The sequence below is a fragment of the Urocitellus parryii genome, chromosome 1, assembly GCF_045843805.1.
Source record: "Urocitellus parryii isolate mUroPar1 chromosome 1, mUroPar1.hap1, whole genome shotgun sequence".
In the NCBI taxonomy this organism is placed as follows: domain Eukaryota; kingdom Metazoa; phylum Chordata; class Mammalia; order Rodentia; family Sciuridae; genus Urocitellus; species Urocitellus parryii.
In genome coordinates, this window is record NC_135531.1 from 181,984,613 (window position 1) to 181,994,628 (window position 10,016).

A 10,016-nucleotide genomic window follows, 5' to 3' on the forward strand; every position below is an offset into this window, starting at 1 on the left:
TCCCAAAGACTGAGTACACTCCTTTACAGTCACAGAGCACAAAAAATCAATGGAAATAAACTTTAGGGGGACAGTCAAGCCTGCTGGGTGATCAGAGGAGAAGGTAATGCCATTGGCTGGCACAGAACTCCAAACTAGACCCATGCCAAGAGGATCTTGGGTCAAAGAAGGGACCACCTGAATTCAAATCCTTGCTCTGCTGTTTAACCAGCTGGGTTCCCTTGACCAGATGACTCAGCTTCTCTGAGTGCAGGGTTTTTCATCTGTTAAGACAGGGATAATAATATTAGCTATATGCATTCATACATATGTTAAGTACATGTATGAATGTATGCATGCCCCTCCCCGGGAGCCTCCTGGCAATTCCTTAGATTGCATAACTTGGGTTGTCCTTGAGTTATACCGCACCCTAGGCAAACATTGATCACCCATTTCCCTTCTTCACCCTTGGTCTGGTTCAGCTTTATAAACCAAGGAGGCCCTGGGTGGAGCAGGGGTCCTTAGATACAGGTCCATGAGTCACTGGCTGAACACGGGCAGACTCCTGGGCCTCGGCCCAGACTTACGGAATCAGACTCCTTACAGGTGGGGCCCTGCATTCAATTGTGGCTAAAGCTCCCCAGATGATTCCAGTGTGCAGCCAGGTTTTAGATCCCTTATCCAGATGGCCCCTGAAAAGCCCTTTTAGCCATTGCCCTCCGTGTTGCTGTGCCCATCAAGTATCCATGCAGCGTGGGAGCTCTTCCTTCAGTGTCTGGGCCAGGGCCCATCTTATGCTTGGGGGATGTTCTTCTGTTACTCATCCTCCAGGTGAACCACAGGACCACCCACTGAGCCTGCTGAGTCTAGAAATAAATCCCTAGCAACTGTCTGGGGCTGTGTTCTGAAGGTCTTCTGTGAGGAGGGCAAACAGCTACCTTGGGACACACCAGCAGAGTCACTGACAGGTCTCACTGAGTTGCTTAGCACCTTGCTAAGTTGCTGAGGCTGGCTTTGACTAGTGATCCCTTCCTTCTCAAATGGCAGTTCCTACCAAAGATGGAAAATGGAACTCCTGGGAGCTCCCACTTAGATTTTTCCTTATAAGAACATAAAAATTAATTTCTGTTGCTGAGATTCTTTGCAAATGGCTCAAAACAGCCATAAACCTCCCAGTTTTATCTAGGGAGGCTCTGGGGTGATGGGGGGCTGTTCAGGTAAGAAATTCCTACTGCAAATGCAGCTTTACAAAATTTTCCCCACAAGACAAGTAATTTCTTGACATCTAAATGTCTGCACAGAGCAGGGGGGTGACGAAAGAGGTTGCTTTGCAGTTTCTAAGTGGATCATTGATCAACTAAGTAAAAATGGAAAAGATTTACAACCATTAGCTCCAGGAGAGAGAGATCAGCAAAAGGAACTTCAAAGATCAGGTGGGTGGGGTGTGGTTGGGGTGTGCAGGGTATAGAGGTACAACAAACACCTATGATATTTTTTTTTCTTTTAGTTAACAAGAAACCAGGGACGTATTAAGAAGTGAGGAGAGGGCTCAATATTCCCGTTTTGGTCTAAAGGCAGCTTTGGAAGCAGGAGACAGTGTTGACACTACTAAATAGTGTGACGATGATGGTTAGAAGAGCTTGTTTGTTGTGTTCCTGCATCTTCAAGGACCCAGACTTGCCCATGTCACAGGGGAGGAGACAAGGCTCAGAAAGACACCAAGCACCTGGCTCAGGCATTGGGGCACCCACCGGGTGTCTCCACAGCAGTGCAGAGAATACAACAGAATGAATGCTCACACTAATTTCCAACCTGGACATCAAAACAGAAAAGCCTTGATAGTTCCATCGAATAGCTGGTTAGGAGTTGTTTTTCAAAAATGATGTACTAAATATTATAGTTGATCCAGCTGCCAAAACAAAATACCATGAATTGGGTAGCCTAATAAATGACATGTTTATTTCTCATGCTTCTAGAGGCTGGAAGTTCAAGATCAAGGTGGTAGCAAGTTTTGGTGAGGGCTGCTACTTGTGTGTTCTCAGGAGGCAGAAGGGAAAAGTGAGCTTCTGGTGTCTCTGTTAAGAGATCGCTAATCCCATTGGTGAGGGCAGAGCCCTCATGACTGCTCAGAGGCCCCAGCTCCCAACACCATCACATTGGGGACGAGGATGTCAGCAGATAACTTTTGAGGGAGACACAAACATGCAGACCATAGCATCAATTTCTAATCATTAAAAAACATTGAGGGGCTGGGGTTGTGGCTGAGTGGTACAGCACTCGCCTAGCACCAGGGAGGCCTGAGTTCAATCCCCAACATCACATAAAAATGAGTAAATAAAGATATTGTGTCTAACAACAACCAAAAAATAATATTAAAAAAACATATTGACCCTGGGTGAATGGACAGGTGGGAAAGGAGAGCCCCTCTAGGATGTAGTGATTGAGGCAGTACAGGGATTAGGATTTTGAGAGGAGGCTGGGAGGGGACTTCTCCCCATGCCTAGAGCATAAGGTGGCCGTGTCACCTCACTCACTGAGAACAGCCCCCAGGAGTAGCAGGTGGGTAAGGCAAGTGGCTTGGCCAGCTGGGAGGGGATGGGCTGGTTTTAGCTGAACTCCTGTTTTAGTGGCTTGAGGTCCAGACACTGAAATGCATGTTGTTGCCACTAAAGGCTCCTCCAAACAGGAAGCGTTGCATGCTTCCCATGAGTAGATGCCATAATGGCCACTGTATGATCCCCATCTTCCAGCATAGAACCTGGATAGGTCTCTTCTCCTGCTTGTCCTTCCACCCAAACGTGGGGACTGACGGAGGAGATGTCATGAAGAGAACAGAGGCATACAGCAGACCTGGGTCAAAACCAGCTTGCTACGTGCACAACTGAAGCCTGACTTCTAAAGACCATGGCAGAGGTCGGCATCACAAAAAGTGAATACCTTGAGCAGGGCTGGCCCGGGACACACTCCTAGGCTCTCCTGCCAGCTGCCTGGTCCATGGTGGGCAGCCCTGGTTTTCATGACCTGCCCTCTGTCCCCTGCAGGGCTGCTTCTTAGCTTAGTGCCTTGAGGATGGGTTCTCGCTTCCATTTGCAGGACAGAATTGTGATTTAAAGAGTGGGCTTCATGCAGGCCAGTCCTGGTCTGAATCCGAGCTACAATACTGTTAGAAAATAATTTGGATGATACTGCTGTTGACCAGCTGCAGGGCCCTGGGTAAGCACCATGGTGTCTGTGTATGTTTAGGTCTGTGCCCAAAACCTACCCACACTGTGCCACCAGGGCACGACGAGACCCAAGTGCCCAAGTCCCCATCCTCTAAGACTGGATTCTCGTTTTTATTTTGTCCCAGCTCCTCATTTGGTCACAACTGCATTCTTCTTTGAAGATAAAAATAAATAATGTCAATCACTTCCATGGTAAAAACTGTGCCCCCTGCACTATGGCAGGCCGTAAGGCTGTTGTTATTTGTATGTTCACATATGAGGTCCCCAAGGCCCAGAGTACTGGTGGGCAGAGCTGCCAAGAGAGCCCTTGACCCAAGATACACCTCAGCCTGCCCAGATTTGAACTTCCTGTGCTTGGGCTCCTCCACTCAATGAGGACAAGTAGCATTTCTTGAGTGCCTTCTATGTTCCAAGTGTGACGTAGGGAGTAAATAAAACCAAGACCCCTGATCTAATCCTCCTCAAGGGAGACTAGCTAGAGAGAAGAGGAAGGAGAGGTAATGGGCAACTTTGACCCCCTCTGATGGGACAAGGGGCTGCTAGGGCCTGGCAGGGATGAACTTGCATGGGCCCTTGCTGGGCAGGGCAGAGGCTGTAGGGACCTGGCAGCCTGCTCGGGTGCAGTGGCTCCTCGGGTGAGATGACCTAGAATGCATCCGCTCATTAGCAGCCGCCCAGGAGACTGGCCACGTGCCCGTCCCCCGGGCCTCCCTGAGCGCAGAGGCTTGCCAGGCCCGGCATACCAGGCACGGTCCCTAGGGCTGCTTTCCCAGGCTCACTGCACAGGCAGGTGCGGCCCAGGTGTCTGGTGGCTTTGGCTCCAGGGTCATGGCCTCTACATCTAAGCCCTTGTGGTATGACCTGGAGCTTGGGCTCCGAAGTTTGGGTTGTAGAATCCAAAAACCAATTAGTGTGGGGCTTGGGGGAAAATCTGTCTGAGCAGTGATTTGGCCAAATCTTCAATCACCTGTAAGGCAGGAGATCCAGGCTATGTGTGACAGCTCCGCTTGGGATGGGCTGCCAAGCAGAGAGGGCCCTGCCATGCCTCTGCTCCCGCCCCAGCTGTCTTCCTGCCCCGGTGCTGTGCAGGTGTATCTTGGGTCAAGGGCTCTCTTGGCAGCTCTGCTGGGCACTTCTCCGAGTGCCCAGACCCCCTTTCCTTGAACACTAAGCAACAGCCTTTCTTGAATACGCAGTCGGCTCTGAGGGGGAGAGAGCTGAGATGTCACCAAGGGTCAGAGTCAGTCACCTGGCAAAGCCTTGGTGGGCTTTCTGCCTCCTTAATGGACGCAGTGTCTGGGTTACCCAGACAGCCTGGGCACTGATCTGAACCCAGTCTCCCCTCTGATCATTCTGCAACAAGTATCATGAGCATAAGTTGAGGGTGTCCCCAAATTGAAGTTCTCTGGGGCCTTCCTTGGTGCCCTTCTTCATCAGGTGCCTTGGGCTCATTCTGCAGAGTTCTTCAGCCAGGACATGTGCCCTTGGTGGGGCACAGTAGCTTCTGGCTGGGCCAGGCAGAGAGCTGAGCTTACTGGAGGCCGGAGCTGCATGCAGATGTTGGATACTTTCAGGAAAAGACACCCACAGGACCTCTTTCTTCTTTCTTCACCTCAGTCTTCTGAGATGTTTGTAATAATATATAACCTGATTATTGTGTAATTTTCTGTATAAATAATTTTCATGGTTTTTTTTCTTCATTAAGACAAATTTTCTGAACTTCCCTCTCTTTCAATTTCTATTCCTTGTTTAAAACCAAGCATTAACTGTCTTGTTCTCCATACCTTCTCTTTATCAAGTTTTGCAAAAAAAAATGTTATTTCTTGTTCTCCTGAAAATTCTTGGTTTTAATTAGAAGTCATGCCCATAAAGACTTAAGTTTGCATAGATCTCCAACATTACATCTTCATATAAAATTTGCTGAGAAGGGTCCAGGCATTTCCATTCCTCATTAGAGAAATCAATGGCCACATCCCTTCATGTCAATGGTTCCGTTTCCTGGCTTTCAGGATGCTTAGTGTTCCCCCTATAGTTTTATTTCAGCTCCTGTGTAGCCCAGAAACCTCAAAGCATAGAAATGGCCCTCTTCATTTTTCAAGCCCCTCTGAGCCCCACCTCTCCCAGGAAACCCCTGTCTGCTTCACTCCCCAAAAGGGCTCTTTGTTCTGAAGTTGTCTCTTCTTGGAGGCCTCTGTTTCCTTACCTGTTAAACGGGACCATATCATGTCATGGATGTGTTGTCAACGTTATCTGAGGTCATCGTCATGCACCTAACCAGCACTCCATAAATGCGTCATTCCTTTCCAGACCTAGCAGCGGGCAGGGTGCTGTTTGAGGAGCAGAGAAGGCAGGGCTGAGCCTGGTCCTTTTTGGGAGCTGGGAGAAGCCACCCAGGGAGCTGAAGGGGCTGCCCAGATCCTGGTTCCCTGTACTGCAGTTGGGAGAGGCCGACTCAATGGTGGCTCCAGGGTCTGTGGGCTCCTCGTCCGGGGGAGGGCTGCATGCAGGGCCCTGACTCGGCTCAGTCACAGCCCTGGGTTCTTGGCCTTGCTTTCTGGAATGAAAAGCAGAAAATACAGGTTTGCTCTTTGGGTTGTCATTGAACTAGGTAAGGAGGGTAGTGGGCACTCCTAGGACCTCCCGCTTTCATTTTCCTGTTCCTTACACCATGGTTGGAATAATTGATCTCTGCCAGAGCACCGAGGCCTCATTCTCCCATGGGGATGAGCCCAGGGCTTTGCAGCCACAGAGGTACATCCCAGTGTCCCCAACCTGTTCCTTCAGCCCCTCCTGTGCAGAGACTTTGAACAAGGAGGGGCAGGGGTGGGAGAGGCCATGCCCTCTTAGGGTCTTCTGTCTTTGCACCCCTCAAGGGTCTTTTTGGCTCACTATTGTGCCCTATGCCCGGCACCTGCCTGGCAGCTGCTGAGTGGTGCAGAAAGAACTGCTCAGTGAGTTCTCACTAAAGGCCAGATGCCCTGCGCCTGCAAGTTCCAGGAGCACAGTGGGTGCACAATATATGCCCCCTCCCCTGTCCCTCCACCACTGTGCTCTCAATGCCCAGGAGTGACAGTAGCAGAGACGAATACTCCAGCCTTCATCAAAGTCTACCTGCCCAGGCTTCTGAGCTCATGGTAGGAGTCGCGTCCTGATGGCCTGTGGCCTGAGAGCGGGGGGTGCATGCAGGAGGGCTGTTGCCTCCATCTCATGGCTTTGAAATGTGCTGGCCTCTTTCTGGAAATGGCTCTTTTCTTATCACTGAACAACTTGGCAGCTGTTGGGGAATTTCTGGAGGGAGGGCGGACGATCCTGGAAGGAAACCAAGGTGGGACTGTTGTTTCCCCAGAAGCCCCAACACAAAGAAAGGACGGAGTGGAGGTGGTGTGATGGGGGGGAGGGTGGGGGGTGTTTTTTCTGCTTAAGAACAAGCCAGCTCATGTCAGAAAAAGGAAGGCTCTTATCCTTTAATCTCACGGGTGGTTTCCTCCCAAGGAGGGTCTAGATGTGCGTGGGATTTTGGCAGTGGGGGTGCGTGGGGAAGGAAGGAAGAGGGTCTCTGTATTCAATACTGGGAAAGAGTGGGGTCCCCTGGTGTGGCAAGGAGGACCAGATTGCCTTGTGAATTTGCAAGTGACCCTGTGACTCAGTGTTTTTATCCTGACTTGACAGACGAAACTCAGAGATGTGAAGGGACTTGCCTATGGTCACCCAGCATGTAAGCGGGGGAGCCGCTATTTTGAACTAGGCCTCTGAGGTTCCAAAGTCATGTTAAAGCATCTCCCTCAATGGGAGAAAGAGCAGGCCTCCACAGGCCTGCTATCCTGAGTCTGGTTCTAAATCGTTCAAGACTCTCCCTGCATCAGAGCTCCCTCTTCCTCTGACCTCCCTGGTAATCCCCAGCCACACCTTCTCCTGCTGCTGAGTCAGTGGGAGACCAGGCTCCAGGCACTGTGCAGGAGTGGGTGGGGACTCTGGGACCCCGCAGAATCCTGGTGGGATTTCAGGAGGCAACCTGTTCTGCCCTGGAGTGGGGCAGAGAGAGGTGGGCTCCTAGGGAAGAAGGAAGCCTCTCCCTGGGAACTGGGAACAGCCACCAAGAGGTGCCTGCTGCTGGATAGGATGCAGTGTCCCAAAGGTTCCCAGGCTTTTAACTAGGGTGCTGTAGCAGGGGAAGCTGCCTCTGGGTGACAACTGTGCACTCGGTACCTGGCCCCTGCAGGGGCCTGTCAAGCCTGTCCCTGAGTCTGCCCCATGATCCCTAAAAGCTGCAAAGCTCAACTCCCAGCCTTGGCCTCAGGAAAGGGAACAGGCCCTGTTTGCTTTCCAAGGACCCAAAAGATTAGGAAGGAAGCTCAGGACAGGAGCTTGTTCATGGGAATACCATCCAGGACTGCCTGCTATGAGCAGGCCTCTGCTGTCCTGTGGGTCCTGGAACAAAGGTAGCTGCTATAAAAAGAACAGAATAATGAACCGTGGGAGGGAGGGGAGAAACTGGAACCCTCATGCATTGTTGTTGGGAATGTACAGTGGAGAATTTCCTGAAGATCCAACAGTTTTACTTCTGGGCACAGCCCTCAATGGAAAGCAGGATCTCAAAGAGGTATTTGCACACCGGTGTGCAAAGCAACTTCAGTCACAATAGCCAAAAGGTAGAAGCAACCCAGGTGTTCATAAATGGTTGACTAGATACACACACAAAAGAATAAACATAAAAGGGATGATTATTCAGCCTCAAAAAAAGGAAGGAAATTCTGACTCATGATACAGCCTACATGAACCTTGCGAATATTATTCCAAGTGGAATAATAGTCACAAAAGGACAAATGCCCAGCAGCTCGGGAGGCTGAGGGAAGAGGATTGTAGGTTCGAGGGCACTTTCGGTAACTTAGCAAAATTCTAAGTAACTTAGTGAGACGCTGTCTCAAAATAAAAAATAAAAAGGGCTGGGGATGTGGCTCAGTGCTTAAGCGCCTTTGGATTCAATCCCTGGTACAAAAAAACGAAAATAAAAAGAACAAATGCTGTATGATTCTACTTCTGTGACTAGAGGAGTCAGATTGACAGAGGCAGAAAGTGGAACGGTAGATACCAGGAGCCAAGGGGTTGACCAACCCTTCAGGTCAACCTTACCAGGTCAATTCATCAATAGCATTTCCTTGTCCTTAAGTCTCTTTAATCACCTTGCTATAGTTTAGATTTTTTTTTTTTCCCAGCACTGGGTTTGAACTCAGGCCTTCATGCACGCTAGGCAAGCACCCTATCACTGAGCTACAGCCCCAGCCCTTTGCATTTTTATTTAAAGACAGGGTCTTGCTGAGTTGCCCAAAGCAACAGGACCAAGCAACTAAAAAACCATGAGCCAAAAATAAACCTTTATTCCATTTAAGTGGCTTATCTCCGGTATTTGTTCACAGTGATTTAAAGCTAACTAACACACACCTTTCCTCCAGTCTTCCCCCAGCCCACTCACCCATCCACCCATCATTCACTTCTACGTATTTGTTGAGGCTCACTGTGGGCCAGGCACTCTAGAAGGCACCTCGCTGTGTAGCATCACAGTTGCTAAGAGGAACTCAGGGAAGGCATGAGATTCAACTTCTGCTTAACCCCAGGGCCTAGTCTGCCATGCTTGAACATCAGGTGATCTTGGGAGAGATTCTGTAGACCCCGGCCACTCCTGGAAGACAGCTCATGGGGAAGGCTGTGGCCTGTGATAAGGTGTGGGCAGGAATGCTGGGGGCCAGCAGTCCCAAGGGCCTCAGTGGTCAGGGAGCTCAGCTGGCTCTGCCAAGGACACGAGCCTGCAGGGGGAGAGCTGCAGAACCCAGGGGAGCTCCTTGGCAGCCAGCAGCAGGTGCTCCATAGAGACACACGGATGGACCATCGCTCTACATTGTCCAAGGTCATGTAGCCTTCCCACCACCATGGAGGGGGCTTCAGTTTGGATCTGGAATGTCCCCCAAGGATCCAGTGTTTGAAGACTTGATCCTCAGCTGTGGCACTATTGAGACTTTAGGAGGCAGGCCCACTCGGAGGAAGTAGGCCACGGGGCTGTGCCCTCGCAGGGTATGTTGGGATTCTGGCCCTTTCCTTGTCTCTGCTTCCTGAGGAGCACAGGTGAGCAGCTTTCCCTGGTCATGTTCTCTCACCACCATGATGTTTGGCCTCACATGCCCATAGGAATGGAGCCAGCTGACCGTGGCCTGAAACCTCTGGAACCATGAGCCAAAATAAGCCTTTCCTCCTTTTAAGTTTCTTTTCCTTGGGTATCTTGTCACAGCAATAGAAAGCTGACTAACACAGAGGGGAAGGTGGTGGGAGAAAGAGAGTGGATTTTGGTTTTAGGCACATCTGGTCGGAGGCTTGGTCTGTCCCTTACTAGCTGGGTTGATTTTGGACAGATTTGATTTCTCTCCACCTGACTGGCCTTAACTATAAATAAGAGGTCTCCCCTTCCTCTTAGGCTACATGAGATAGTGCTATGATATGTCACCATCTGGACCTGGAACAGTGGGGGCCTGAATGCTGAGAGAAGCATAGAGTAGACCTGTGTCACATGAGAGGGTCCCCACAGCTTCACCTGCTCCAAACATGTTCCTTGAGGTTTTCTGTGCAAGGTCTCTCCTCCTACTTGTCCAGATAAGACAGGGAGGAGCCGCCTCATGGGCGGGAAGCAGGTGGCTGACCTCTGCCCAGTTGTCCCTTCCCGTCACCCTGCAGGAATGAGGCGGCCTTGCACAGTCTGGTCTGCACTGTGCCTGGAGTGCTTTCTGTGACTTATGGCCCTGGTTTTCAAGGCTGGGCTTATTGCTT